This window comes from Schistocerca americana, chromosome 2 (assembly GCF_021461395.2).
Source record: "Schistocerca americana isolate TAMUIC-IGC-003095 chromosome 2, iqSchAmer2.1, whole genome shotgun sequence".
Lineage (NCBI taxonomy): Eukaryota > Metazoa > Arthropoda > Insecta > Orthoptera > Acrididae > Schistocerca > Schistocerca americana.
The window spans coordinates 371,854,680-371,870,923 of record NC_060120.1 but is presented as its reverse complement, the minus strand read 5'-3'; the positions used below and the strand labels follow the sequence as shown (position 1 = coordinate 371,870,923).

Below are 16,244 nucleotides of genomic sequence, written 5' to 3'. Positions count from 1 at the left end.
ACTGTACAAGTGTTCCACATGAGTGTGGGACACAGAACAAAGTCTCTAACTGGTCACTAAATATTCACCAGCTTCAACATGAAGACTGGGGATGATAATGTCTCTCATGGGAGAAATTGCCTGGGCAAATCCAAAGAAATGAAACACATTTATTAAGTGAGCACACTGACTGTGGCGGGCAGGAGCTTAAACCCCTGCTAGTACCCACATGGGTAAATGCAGTAGCTGGTCAGAGGGAATGTCTTGTGGCACAGAGCACTGTTTTACATACTGAGCTGCGTTGCTGACATGAAGCAGCACACTGGGAGTGAGTCTCAATTCTTTGCAATGAGGGTCTCAAATATGAAGTGTACAGCCAAATGACATGTTCGTCATGACACGTGCTCCTATGTTATCACCATGAAGGAAAGATACAAACTGAAGATGAGATTACCCCAGCTGAATCCTAGCCAGGTCTGGAGCTATTGTCTTGGTCCTGATAACCTGTGACTGTAGTAGATGGGTATCCACTCACATGCCTAAATTGAGGGTTTTGGGTGGAAGTAGGCACATGGAGAAAGAAACTCACTGCAATAGCAAATGGCTGTAGTGAAACAGGTGCATAGGGAATGGGGACAGTATGTTAAGATCAATGTGCAGTGATGGTCTGTCACATAGTGAAAACAGGATTAGACTTGGGTCCTTGGGAAACTCATTCTTTAACCACTATAAGTCTGACTGGTGGATATTGACTGTGCCACTTACTTCATGCATTATAGTTATGAACTGTCCCCCTCCTCCCTCCCCCCCCCCCCCCTCTCCTTCCATGGAAGTATGACTTAATCCAGTTACATGCTGCTCCCCTAATACCACAATTCTCAATTCTGAATGTTACTAAGTAATTCATCATGATTGATGGTATCAAAGAGTTTTGATACATATACGAATGTGCTTTAGGTATGTTTCTGTCCATCCAGTGTTTGAGGCATTTTGTATAGAAAAGATAAGATCACTGTTTTGGTTGACAGGCTTTTATTTATTTATTTATTTATTTTTGCTAAAATTACATTGTGGTTCATTTAGTATTTCATACTTATTTAAGAAATTAGACAGTCTTTTATTTAAAAAAAAAAGACATAAGGTGTCCTAGAGTTTTTGAACATACAGACAGTAGAGAAACAGGTATATCGTTAGATAGTTCTTGGCTTCCTGATTTATTTAACAATTTTAAGCACATTGGAAAGTTACTAGTTGAGAAGGGAAGGTTCAAAAGATAAGTCAATGGTTCAGAGATTATGTGTGTACATTTTATACAACAAAATCTGGTATATTATCTATTCCTAATAAGTGTTTAGCTTTTAGTAGCTTGGTTTATTTCTGTGCTTCCTACATATTTGTTGGACTGAGAAATATTGTGTTACCTAATTCTTAAATTTTTGATGTCAGGTCTGTGTAATGTTTATAGGTAACATTTTGCTCCCACTACATTTACAAAATAACTGTTAAACACATTAGATACATCCTTTGGTTTGGTGATAGTTTGCAAATTTTGATTAAATTGCGTACTGTTAATTTTCATTTTGTTACGACCTGTTTCTTTCTTTACAATATTCCAAACAGGTTTCATTTTATTTGGCATATTTCTGATGTATCTGTCATTTTACACCATTATGCTGTTTTTATTACCTTCCTGGGTATTGTTTTACAGTTTTTTAAAATAATTATCAATTTCAGGTTTTGTGTGCTATGCAGGAACAATTCCAATGTATATGATTTTGTGATACCTGAAGTGACCTAGTTATTTATGTGACTGGTTTTTACCTGCTAGTTTTAAGTGGAAATGCTACATCAAAATTATATTTAATTTATCAAAAAGATATTGACTTTCTCAGATATACTTCCAATACAGTAAACTTGCTCCCATTACTTTTTACATAATAATTCCTAAATATTTTGATTTCTACATCAACATCATATTCTGCAAGCCAAGCCACGTAATGGTGTGTGGTGAAGGGTACTTTTGATGCCACTAACTGATCCCTCCTTACCTGCTCCACTCATAAATGGTGCATAGGAAGAATGATTGCCAGTAAGCCACTTTCTTAGCTCTAATTTCTTGAATTTTTGCATTTTGATCATTTTATGAGATGTATGTGTAAGGAAGTAGTATGTTGACCACTTCTTCTTGGAAAGAGCTCTGTTGAAATTTCAGTGTAAATCTCTCCATAGTGCACAATGCCTCTCTTGTAATATCTCCTACTGGAGTTTACTGTGCATCTCTGTAACACTCTTGTACCAATGAAACAATCCCGTGACAAAACAAAGCACTCTTCATTAGATCTTATCTCTTCTATCAGTCTTAACTGGTAAAGATCCCAGATTGATGAACATTACTTAATAATTGGTTGAACAAGTACCTTGTAAGCAACATCCTTTGTGGATGAGTTAATTTCCTTAAGATTCTTCCTATGAATCTCAGTCTGGCATGTTCTTTTCCTGCTGTTTGCTTTATGTGGTCACTTCACTTAAGGTCACTCGGGATAGTTACTCCTAAATATTTTATGGTAGATACCAGTTGTAGAAGTATGAAACTGGAATTTCCATGTAGACACTGCGAACTGTCAGTGTAGGGCCCATGAGACCATGTCTGCAGTGCCATTTGCTTCCTATAACGGCTGATGGTGAAAGTCAACACACAGTAACCCAAGTTCCATACATCGAAATCTGTTTCAAACCCATATACATGTCGAGTTTTGTGCCTACGAACTATGTTTTGCAGACAGTATTGGTTTTCTGTTATCATTTGAAGAAAACTGCTGCAGAATCACATCAAATGCTTGTCAAAGCTTTTGGCAAACATGCTCTTGGGAAAACACAGTGTTTTTAGTGCTTCAAAATATTCAGAAATGGTGATTTTGACGAGCATGGGAAACCACGGAAAAAGTTAAAAGACAATGAATTGCAAGCCTTATTGGATGAAGAAGATACTCAGACTCAACAGGAAATCTTAGAACAATTGAACGTGATGCAGAAAGCCATTTCTCTTTGGTTGAAAGCTATGGGAAAGGTGCAGAAAGTGGGAAAATGGATTCCACAGGAACTGAATGAAAGACAGCAAGCAAATCAAAAGACCACTTATGAAATACTGCTCACCAGATACAAAAGAAAGTCATTTCTCCATTGAATAGTGATAGGTGATGAAAAATGGATATGTTTTTAGATTTCTAAGCGTTGTAAATCATGAGTGAATCCAGGCAAACCACTGTCATCCACTGTGAGACAAAATCGTTTTGGAAAGAAGACAAGGTTCTGTGTATAGTGGAATCAGAAAGGTTTCATCTATTATGAGCTGCTACAACCTGGTGAAAAAAATGCAAAACAAATCATGTTGCTCCATGATAATGCCCCATCACATACCCCATCACACACAGCAAAATGGGCCAGGGAAATGATCAAGCTATTCAGCTTGGAAATACTAGGACATGCAGCTTATTCTCCAGTCTTGGTGCCATCCGATTATCATCTATTTGCATCACTGGGACATGGTATCACTGAACAATGCTTCAGTTCATGTGAAAATGTACAAAAATGGCTTTTCATACTTCTACACTTGGTACTGTTTCCAACAATTTGTCATCACCACTGTACTTGTACAGTAGTGGATTTCTTTTCCTATGCATGCACAATATGTTACATTTATGTACCTTCAGGGTCAACCACCAAAGCCTGCACCATTCGTTAATCCTCTGCAGATCATTCTTCAAATCGATACAAGAGTGGCATGTTGTCTTCTGTCTACAAGGAAGTCTTGAACCCTGTTGCAAATTTGGTCTGGTTCTCAGTGAACTTGTTTTTTCCCATTAAACAGTAGTGTAGGACGGTGTCAAATGCCTTTCTCAAGTCAACGAACATGGGCTCAATCTGAATGCTGTTATCTATAGTGTTTTGAATCTCATGGACGTTGATAATCTTGTTGATCACCTGTAAAGTCAAATCTCGCAGAGGAACAAAATGAGCTGAGTTTTGCAAGATCTCTGTTTGTGGAATTCATGTTGATTTGTATAGAGGAGATTTTCATTCCCCAAAAACATCATAATTCTCAAGCACAAAACATGTCCCATAAACCTGGAACAGACTGACATCAATGATATGTGCATATGTCCTATAAACTTTATTGGAAACAGGAATGACCTGTGCATTTTTCAGTGAGTAAGTACTTTTCATTACTTCAGTGATCTACAATAAACTGCTGCTAGAAGGGGGGAGGGCAAGTTCTTTTGCATAATCTTTGTGGTATTGTGGAATCTTACAGGTACTGTGACTGGTCTTGATGCATTTCCACTGCTTAGCAACTGTAACTGCTATTCTATTCTGTGATTGGTTATCTCAATATGTGCCATTTCGGCATTCATATAATAATTGAAAGGAGGGGCCACTATCTTCCACAGTGGAAAAAGTCCAGAAGACCAAATTCAATATTTTGGCCATCTCTCTGTTATCTTCTGGTTTGGTGCCAATATGGTCATTGAGTGAATGAATCGAGGATTTTGAACCACTTACTGATTTTAAATAAGACCAAAACCTCTTAGGATTATTACTCAAATTGGTAAACAAAATTTTACTTTCAAAGTAATTGAATCCTTCTCTCATTTCTCTCCTTATGCTCGTTTTCACTTCATTCAGCTTTTGTTTGTCAGCTAGGTTTCGACTTATCTTGAATCAGTGATGAAGCTCTCTTTTTTTAATACAGCAATTTTCTAAAACTGCTATTAAACCATGGTGGATCTTCCCCATCCCTTAAAACCTGATTCAGAACATACTTGTCTAAGGCATACTGAATGATGGTTTTGAATGTTTTCCATTTCTGTTCTACATCTTCATCCTCAGCACTGAGTATTTGTTGCTGTCTACTCAAATACTCTGCATTTTGTATTCTGTCATTCTGGCTAAGCAATATTATTTTCCTACCTATTTTAACATTCCTTGTAAAACCTATAGTCATAGTTTCTATCACATCTTTATGACGTTCATACCTCCCTCTTCATCAACTGATTCAATAATTTCAGGGGAGTCTGTTTGTTACTAGGAGACCTAAGACATTACCTTCATGACTTGGTTCTCTAATTATCTGCTCAAAGTAATTTTTGGACAACACATTCATATAAATGTCACACAAATCCCTGCCCCCTGCACCAGTTTTGATGGCATAAGTCTCCCAGTTTATACCTGGCAAGTTGAAGTCACCTCCTATTACAACAGCATAATCCAGAAAACTTTTAATAAGATTCTGCAAGTTCTCTCTGAAGTGCTTTACCACTACCACTACAGCTCCTGTCCCAGGTGGCCAATAAAGGAAGACAATTCCCCCCCCCCCCCCTTTTTTTTTTTTTTTTTTTTTGCTTAACTTAACTTGGATTAATTCACCTACAGAATCCATGATAACCTCAGTAGATATTTCTGAATCATGAACTGCAGCAAATAAACCAGCAGCAACTAACCTGTCTTTACGATAAAGATTCCAATCCAAACTTAGGATGCCATTGGTATTCACTTCCGGTTTAGACCAACTTTCTGTTCCCTATTTGGACATTATAACCTTCAATAAGCAATACTAATTCTGGTGTCTTTCCTTGGATGCTCCTACAGTTTGCTAATATCATATTAACCTTTTCTATAGCTGATCTGCTAGGACAGACATTCTCTGAGAACATTGTGGCCAAAATAACTTTGATTTTGGCAGGCAATTCATCCTGATCCCAAGGGGGGTGTTCTTTAATTGAAAAAAAAAGCATGAGCTTGCCACATATAGTATGTTACACTTGTAGCCAATTTAACAAAAATTTGATCACATTAGTTTTGTCCTTATTCAGTGTAAGTTTATTCATGATTAGATATTCTGTGAACATTTCAAAGTTCTCTTTATTATTTTGAAACACCAGCTGCTCAGTGAAGCCCCAGCTAAAAGTTGAGCTATGTTATGTCATTTATATATAGCAGAAACTGAAACTGCCAAGAATACGTCCCCAGGACTCCAAAGTCTTGTATGTTGATTTTACTATTAGGATATTACCTTCATTCTTATAACACAGTTTAGCACACTTGTCTTCTATCCTGGGGTAAGAATTTGAGAAATTAAGTGCTACTCCTCATATACCATAAGTTTCTAATTTAGATAAAAGTACTGCATGATCCACAGAATCAGAAGTCTTAGACAAATTTAGAAAAAATTGAGTTTCTCACTTTCAACCAGTCTTTTTAGCAGTTCATGGAAGGAATTTATTACTACTGTTATTGTGGATCACCCTTTTCAGTACCATACTGTGGATGTTCAATATATTGTATTTGCAGCAGAAAGATTTCATTTGGTCTTGAATTAATCTTTCAAGTACAGGAAATTGGCCTGTAATTATTTGTGCCAGTGGTTGCTGCCTTTATATACACTGGTGGTATTACAGGAATGTTTAAAAGGCAATAGAAAGTCCCCTGGCTGGCTGAAATGTTCATTAAATTTGGTATTGGTTTTATTATTTCATTTTTTGCTCTGTAAGTACTGTAGATGATACATCATCCCAGCCATTAGGCATTTTTCTTTTGAGTTTTGGGGTTATTTTCATATTCCAGAAGTTTGATGATGATTGGGTCCACAACCTTCTTGACATTTTTAAATGAAATCATTCTGTTTTAGGATGTTAAAACATTATTTATAGCAAATAATGTTTTAACAGCCTAAAGTGGAATGATTTTATTTTTTAAAAATGAATTGCTCATTTTAAGTGTCTTTGTTTGTAGTGTTTATTTCTCAATGTCTTCTTTGCATGTCTTATTAAAATTTTCTATGAAGGCCTCACATACTGTTTTTGGCTCATTCACCAACATTCCATTTTCTCCTAGTGCTGTATTAGTGTAACGTGAATACTCTCTATTTTCATATTACACGTGTACTATATTGCAGGCTGTTTTACTAACATTACTGGATCACTTATCTGTTCAGTTTAATAGTGTGTTTATAGTGTCTTCAGGTATCTCCTGTACGTTTTCCTGTTACATTTGTGCTTTGTTAGGAAGCACTACAATTTTGTGTCTCTGAACAACACATATAGGTCCTACATATTTTCCTAGAATTCATAGATTCATGTAGGAATTTTAGATTCTTTATACAATCTGATTTCTTTAATTTTGTACTATTGTGTGTGCCCAATTAAAACTATGGTTAAATGTTTGTCAACATTTAGTGCAATGTGCTTCAAGGATATGTTTCATTATACTGACATGTGTAGCAATATCCAGAGGTACGATAGTTCCATGCTTTCATTTAATTCTATTTTATAAATTACTGATACTAATGCTGTACATATTCATCTTCTCTATTCATTCATGTATTTATAAATTTTGTGGAAACATTAATTGTCAGATATTATTTTTCTGTTTGCTAATAAATAACTTTTTCCTCTGTGTGTTAATTTAAATTATTCTCCTTCAACAGGTCAACTTTGTGAAGATAGAATTAATATCTGCACATCTAGTCCATGTGTAGCAGGATCAGTTTGCAAAGTTATTCAAGGTGGAGGATTTACCTGCGAATGTCCGTCAGAGGCAACTGAAGGACAGTGTCACAAATGTGAGTATTTACCAGAAATTAGAGCAAATTTGAAAATACTGTTAAAATTAAAATGGTAATAAAAGGCTGTACAGGTATTTCTTCATTTTATTATTTTTTTTATCAAGTATCTGTGTTTATGATTCATCTCTTGAACATTGTTGAGATTCAGATTTTACTTCCATGTAATATCTTCAGCTTCTATAGATATCACTATGCACATTTTCTTCAAGTCAATTGTTAGTAGTTCTCTGTTATTCTGCATGCAGTGAGGTGTGAATGAAGTTGTTCTGTGCCTGTCCTCTTAAACCACATCCCAACAGGTTATGGACCCAGGTTACACATTCAGCAAAACTGACTTTTTTGATTGCACAAAAACTTTAATTCATAATCTTAAAAGCGTTAAAATGATGAGTATGGCACATATGACTGCTGCACACAGAGTTTGACTCATGGACACTACAAGTCAAAGCACTACTCATCACAAATGACACTTGGTATGTGTCTAGAGACATACCACAACCTGCAGTGTGTGATGAAGGCAAAGTGCTTCCTGCTGCAGAAGCTGCATACAAAGCATGGCTAGCAGAAGAGAGAAAAGTAAAAGCAGGCTTGATTTTATCCATCGATCTCACTGAGCTGAATCAAGTAAAGAACTGCACTACATCATGTCAGGTAAGGCTTAAACTCAAACCAGTCTATGGATCCTAAGGATCTTTGATGCTGTGGATAAGTCACAAGCAATTGCTGTTGACATTAATGGTGATCTGCTGTCAATAATGCTGCTCTACAGTCTTGACATGTTGAAACTTAGTGTTGAATCCGATGGCAATCTGTCGGCTGTGTAGACACTAAAAGTAAATCTTTGAAGGACGCAAGCCAAGGATACAGAATGACAATGAAAGTGTGAGTGGTTGAATGCTGGTTAAACGGGATAAACATTTTGTGAATAAGCCAAAACTTTCTGGGAGTGACAGTGACAAAATTGGAAAAAAAAGTGAAAACAAAAGGGAAAAATCAGTGTACAAATGGAGATTTTGTAAGAAGAAAAAAGAAAAAGAAGATGAGTGCTTTTTCAAGAAGAAACTGAGTGTGCAAGCTGCAAACAGTGTCAATGAAACTTCCTGGCAGATTAAAACTGTGTGCCCGACCGAGACTCGAACTCAGGACCTTTGCCTTTCGCGGGCAAGTGCTCTACCATCTGAGCTACCGAAGCACGATTCATGCCCGGTACTCACAGCTTTACTTTTAGTGTCAATGAAGCTCATTGCTGTTTCTCTATGAATGAACCTGCTCCAAGGTTTTGTGATTCGAACATTATTTTGGGGCATAAACAGTGACTGCACGTCACACATGTGTAATAATTCTAAAGTGTTCACACATGTGATAAGAACACAAGAGAATTAAATGCTTGCGGACAACAGTGCCATGCAAGTAACAGCTAAAGGTCATGTACGTATCACAAACCCAGCCAAAGGTGCCACCTCCATAATGCTGAAAAACATTCCATACGTGCCAAAACTTGGAACCAGTCTCATTCCAGTGACAAAAGTTGCAGACAAACACCACACAGTGCCATTTAAGAATACTCATGCAGTTATATGAGATACAACAGTAAAGTCAAAATGATTGTAAACAGCATTGTTAATTTGTTTTTATTTACAAGAAGAAGGTCCAAAAGTCTGTATTGTTGCTGAGCTGAAAGTTACAGAGACTGATATGCAAATCTGAAATGCTCAACCACTTGGACATGCAAGATATGATCAAAATGCTCAGAAATGAGTAAGTGACAGGTTTGAAATTCAGTGATGTCAGTCTCGCTAGATGCACCACTTCTCTTAAAAGGAAAAATCACATCCAATCCGATCACTATATGAGGAGGGACTCAAATGAACTCCTGAAGTTAATATACTCTGATGTTTGTGGGCCAATGAGAGAAACATCTCAAGGTGATGTGAGATTTTTTGTGACTTTTATAGATGACCACGCCAAATGGTATCAAGTCTATTTATTTCAGTGTGAAGGAGAAGTTGACAAATTCACTGAATTCAAAAACCTAGTTGAAAATCAAACTGGTCATGAAATTAATCCTTTCAGTTAAAACAATGATAAGCAGTACTGCAATGAAAGGATGGACCCCATACACAGAGTGGCAAGAATACAGTGATGTCTGACAGTTCCATACATGTCACAGCAGAAAAGGTGTTGCTGAATAAACGAACCATTTGTTGGCCAAAGTGGCTCATTACATGCTGTTCAATCAGGACTACGACCATCGTTTTGGGCTGAATCCATCAAAGCAGCTAACTATGTCAGAAATTGTCGCTTAATGAAATGACTGTCTGATGTAACTTCATATGCGAAGCAGCTGAAGAGAAAATTTGACTTATCTCATCTTTTTACATGGCTTTCAAACAGTCAGAATAGCCTACAAAAATCCCTTCTTAGCCTTTAGGATCAAACTTTCCTTTGTTTGGCAATTTATCCAAGATGACAACATTTTAGTCAAATTGCTGCAGATTTCAATGCTGGGCCATCAAGAAGTGTGAGCACGTGAACCATTCAATGAAATATCATCAATATGGTCATTTGGAGGCGAAGGCCCACTCGTTTACCTTTGATGACTGCACAACACAAAGCTTTATGCCTCGCATGTGCCCATCAACACTGATATTGGACTGTTAACAACTGGAAACATGTTGCCTGGTCAGACGAGTCTCATTTCAAATTGAATCGAGTGGATGGACATGTACGGGTATGGAGACAAAATCATGAATCCTTGGACCTTTCATGTCAGCAGGGGACTGTTCAAGCTGGTGGAGGCACGGTAATCTGTGGGACATCTGCAGTTGGAGTGACATGGGATCGATGATACGTCTAGGTACGACTCTGATGGGTGACACATACGTAAGCTTCCTGTCTGATCACCTGTATCCATTCATGTCAGTTGTGCATTCCGACAGACTTGGGCAATTCCAGCAGGACAATGTGACACGCCACATGTGGCTCCAGGAACACTCTTCTCAGTTTAAAAATTTCCAGTTGCCACTGAACTCCGCAGACATGAACATTATTACTGTTCAGAAGAGATCTCCACCATGTCGTACTCTTATGGATTTATGGACAGCCCTGCAGGATTCATGGTGTCAGTTCCCTCCAGCACTACTTTAGACATTAATTGAGTCCATTGCATGTCTTGTTGTGGCACTTTTGCGTGCTTTCGGGGGCAGATGTACCAGTTTCCTTGGCTCTTCAGTATATAATAAAACATACATTCTTGTTAATATTAATTTCAGGACACATAGTATATACACAACAGTACAAGTGATATGTCTACTGCTGTGTAAAATAAGTGTATTTTGTTGTTCACAGCTACTTAATGTAATTTACTCTCAAAAAATTCTTACTCAAATCTGTTAGGCTAAATGCTACAGGCTATGCATAGTTTGGATATGGAGCAGCACAGGCACAGTACAGAATCATGGACATACAAAATGTACTGTGCATTCAGCATACGTGTCTACTATGTAGAAGCTTAGCATATACCGTACACAAAACAAAAGGACATGCACTGCATGAAAAGTTGTCGAACTTTTCACTTTCTCTGTACACTGTGATTTCTGTTTAGGTACACAAACAGCAGGTAAAAAGTGTGGCTAGCTTTCGGAATGCACTTCCTTAGGAGATGTAGGAGGAACATGCACACAAACACACACACACACACACACACACACACACACACATTCATTCAGTTACTCACTCACACACACATTCCTGTCTCCCTACATTGTGCTCAATCGATAAATGACAAGTGTCCTAGGCAAGTGTTCACAGTGAGAAAATGAGATGGACAAATGAATGAAAACCAAACAGATTCCAAACAGTGACTAAGTTTGGGATTTGCACTGATATGAAGCACTGTCCATTTGTCATGAATACTATTGCTGGTGTCTGTTTGTCATTACTCCCATTGGAAGAAGTCCAGAGGGCGGTGCCTGATGAGTAATGCTGTGGGGTGTCTTATCCAGGTTTCAGAGGGGTTGGTGTCAGCAAATAAAGCAAATTCCATGGCTGTCTTCTCTGGGGTAGTTCAGTTGGGCTACAATCTTCAGTTGGTGTGATCCTGTGGGTATTCAAAAAGAGTGTGGCAGCTGATGACATCTCAGCAGATTCTACAGCTTTTAACTTTTGCTCCTTAAATGTCAATACCTAGCATTGAGCTTTGTCATTAGAAGAAGGATGGAACCAAAGGCTGAAGTTATGTTTTATGTTCTTGGTGACACAGAAGTCCTTGAAGGCAGCCTCTGTAAATTGTAATAAGCATGCGTAGAAAACGTTCAATGAACGAGACCTGGGCCAATACATTTAGTGTGGCTTTCATCATAGTGGACACCATGTCTGCAGTTACTTTGAGCATGTATCAACAAAGAGTCACCACACGTTTCCCAAAAATGAGCCCACAAAGCTTGTCACAGAACCTTTGAAGTCTCTGATTCAGCCCGTCCTCTCGAATCCGAACCAGGGGGCTGCAATCAGCTCTGGGCACAATGCTGCAAATTGTAAGCTTTGTTAGAACTCCATTAGCAAAGCTGGACTTCTTAACTTTGTTTACGAGTCACTGGAATGATCCAAGTCTGACCTCAAAGCCCAGATGCTAGGTATCATTTGTTACAAAGTGCACCACAATCAATAATTGGTTGCACCCTGTTCCCTCAGTGGCTGCCAGAATAACCTCTTCAACATGTTGAATGAGGCCCCCAGGCATACACACTGAGTGCACTTGGTATTCTTCCCTGTCCCTTGCTGCCATTTCCCTAAGGGGTACCATTAGTCACCATAAATTTGAACTGCCAATGATTAATAACCCCTACCCTTTTGCATTTACTTACTCTGGACACAGGACAAAGTGGGTGTCCCCAAAACAGGTGAAGTGAGTCCTACTGGCTCAGTTTCCGCGAAAGGCAGCACCTTGAACTTCTTGGTTCTGGGGATCAGTATAACACCCTAAGTCCTCCCTGGTCCCTGTCCACATTGTACAGGATGCCTACATCTACCATTGAAACACCACTCACAGTCAAGTGGAATACTGGCACACTATCTCAGCATGTTTGGTTGGAGTGTTAGCTGCCCTCTTTCATTAAAAAACTGAGTGAATGGCTCAGTGGTGAACTTGGATGGGTGTCACAGGACATCCACCCTGAACAAATGCAAGGAACAGTAATGAACAAAATGAAATAAAAAAGTGGTTAGCATAAAAAAGCACTGTTACATTTTTTTTAAAAAGTGGGTGTGTAATGACAGATCCTGTACTTTCTGGAGAAGAGATGGATCCACAGGTGAGGATAATATTTGAGGTACCTTTGGTACTGGTATCACAGGCACGAGTCTCTGGGGCTCTTCCAACACACCAATTTGTAGCAGTTGCCAATTGTTTGACAGTGGTCATGGCAATATCCAGCTGCTTACAAACATCAGCCAATTCATCCTGTGTTCAAGAAAAGCATTCACACTGAGGCTGCATTTTGGCTGGTGCAACGTATTACAGGAAAGTGAACAAACAGCATTAAATTAAGTTTGCTGAAAACTTTCACCACTGGGAAGGTACATGTTGGGGAACTATGACTCAAGTTTAAAAGAATGGTTAACCATGCACTGGACACATATGTACCAAGTAGAACACTTCCATGGTATACAGTCACCGTAAAGAAAGTTCTAAAGAAACAGAGACTACTGCATAATTGGTGTAAAACAAAGCACAGGACTGTGGATAGAGAGAAGCTTAATGAAACGCATTTGGCTATCAAGAGAAATATGCAAGAAGCTATAATGGTAGCATGGCGAGGTAAATGCTGTTCTGTCACCTTAAGACATATATAAGGATAGTATGTACATGTAGTATTTGTTCTAGTCCTGTCTAAAGGCCACTTACAACACTCACCGTTTCTACTGTTCCAGTTATGTTTGGTACTCCATATGTTATTCTAGCTTCAGTAACTGAAGCACTTAAACACAACTACCTCCTTAACAACTACTAGTGACCTCAGATGCCGCGTAATGGATAAAGCTTGGTCAAATGTGTAGTTATTGTTTAGTCTTGGTTGCAGCTTTTCTATTTCGTCAGATTACTACTTTTTGCAAGTAATAGTATTACTGAAAAAAATGGTTGCCAACCAAAATGACAAATCAATTGACGTTATTCCTGAAAATCATGGTCGACAGCCAAAATGACAAATCGATTGATGTTATTCAACAAATTCACCAAATTTTGTCTTTGCTATATTTTGGTTCTTTTCAAAACTTTTTCTCTTTTAATAATTTCTATCACTGAAGGAACAGGCTAATGCATGTAGATAGCTGAACCATGACTGCAGTCAGAATTGGTCACACCCACACACTTAGAAAGTTTTGGTCCATGAAAACAGTGCCAGTACAACAAAAATGCCTACTTATGTTTCTGAAGGTAAGATCAGCAACACTGACTCTGAAAACATGTATTATAGACAAGAAATATTTTTACATTACTTTTATTAGGATCAAAATGATTGCAAAACGTTTTATACTTGGTTTTTATCAGTTTTATTGAAATAGTTACTTTACGTAATTTCACGGCCAGAAGGTCCCAATAACCAGGTTCACAAACAGGGTCAGATTGTTATTTACTTTACAAACTTTCAATGTAATCTACAATTCTCCACATTTACATTAATTGTTGCACTTGTGTGATAACTTAAATTTACATCAAAAGAAAACACTCAGCTGCGCAATAATGCTCCACACCAATGGATTCTCAGTTTCATTCTCTTTAGTATAGGAAAGGATTCCTACTTGGAACACTTGAGGTTAAATGAGTAGTTTTGCATAAGAAAGACACTTAAATGAATATTGAACAAAACATGCAAAAACTTGTCAACACAGCTCATATACAGAACTGTGGATGGTTAATTTCAGTAGTGTTGTTGTGAGGACAGTTGCTGTAGATTTAGGTGCTTTGAAGGCACATACCGTTTTGCAGCGGTGGAAATGTTTTCTTGTCCTCGTGGCATCTAATAATGTGACTTGTCCCATCACAAATATGAGTTAGTCTTTCCTGGGGATCTGCATCAGTCTAAGTAACGGATGCCTTAGACCATTTCACATCCAGGAACAAACACTTGTTGCAGACGTCGTTTTATATCTCCTCTAAAGCGTTGCAAACTTGTACCTCAGCACTTCCCCTTCACTCACATGTATTAAGCAATTAAACTTTTGTTTTGTTTAAACAATACTGCGGAGTACAGCGCGCATCAGCTTTCGTCACCTGCATCAATGTCTTGCGCCTGTCTGACCCGCTTCACTTCTCCCCTCTCCTACCTGCTTCTGTTAGCAGCAAAAAATGTCCACCTTTTCCAACCTTCCAGAACATCGGTAAATCCCTAATGGTTTCCACCCATTTTTTAACTTTAGCCCTGAGCTGGTGTTGACTTCACCTTACAAACAATTATAAATAGTTAAATAAAGGTAATTATTGTTACTTACATAATATTGCAAACATTTGTTAATTGCATATAAACATTAAACTACGCATAGTCAAAGAATATTGTCTTCTGCAGACACACTTATACGCTAAATACTGTTCAAATCTCATTCTTTGCTTCATTACTGCAAAGTCTCTTGACTCTCAATAGGTCGATAGTGTTACAAAGCCTTCAGTGACTACCCTATCAGAATGTTGTCAAACAATCTTTCACAAAGCCCAAAGAATTCCTTGTTGAATGTAAAGTGCCCAGTACCTAGTGAATGACAGTGGAACTGAAATTGAGGGTAGCAAAGCAAAAGCTGAAACGCTTAACTCTGTTTTCAAGTGTTGCTTTACAAGGAAAACAGAGGAGAATTGCCCCAATTAAATCCTCATACCACTGGAATGATGAGTGTTGGTGGTGTTGAGAAAGAGCTGAAATAGTTAAAATTGAACAAAGCTCAAGGGTTTGATGGAATTGCTATCAGATCCTGTACAAAATTTGCAGCTGAGTTAGGCCCTCTTCAAATAATAATCTATCATAGAGACCTTCAACAAACAACCATGCCCAATTGTTGGAAGAAAGCACAGGTCGCACTCATCCACAAGAAGGGTAGTAGAAGTGATCCACAAAACTGCCATCCAGTATCCTTGACATCTATTGTTGTAAAATCTTAGAACGTATTCTGAGCTCAAACATAATGAGGTATCTGGAGCAGAATGATCTCCTCTGTGAGAAGCAGCATGGATTCTGAAACTATCAGTAATGTGAAACCAAACTCACACTTTTCTTACACGACATACTGAAAGCATTGGATCAAGGAGACCAGATAGATGCAGTACTTCTTGATTTCCAAAAAACATTTGACTCAATATAGCACCTATGCTTCTTGTCAAAAGTTTGATCATATGGAGTATCAAGAGAAATTTGCGACTGGATTGAGAATTCTTGGACAGGGAGGCCACAGCATGTTGTCTTGGATGGAGAGTCATCATCAGGTGTAAGAGTAACTTTGAGTGTGCCCCAGGGAAGTGTGTTGGACCCTTGCTGTTCATGTTGTATATTAATGACCTTGCAGAAAATATTAATGGTAACCTCAGAGTTTTTGCAGATGATGCAGTTATCTATAATGAAACACTTTCTGAAAGAAGCTGTATAAATATTAAGTCAGA

General features: G+C 38.0%; 1 pseudogene; it reads left to right on the top strand.

Moving 5' to 3' along the window:
• LOC124594029 overlaps window positions 1–16,244 on the top strand; it is a 352,828-nt pseudogene that overhangs the window by 206,836 nt on the left and 129,748 nt on the right.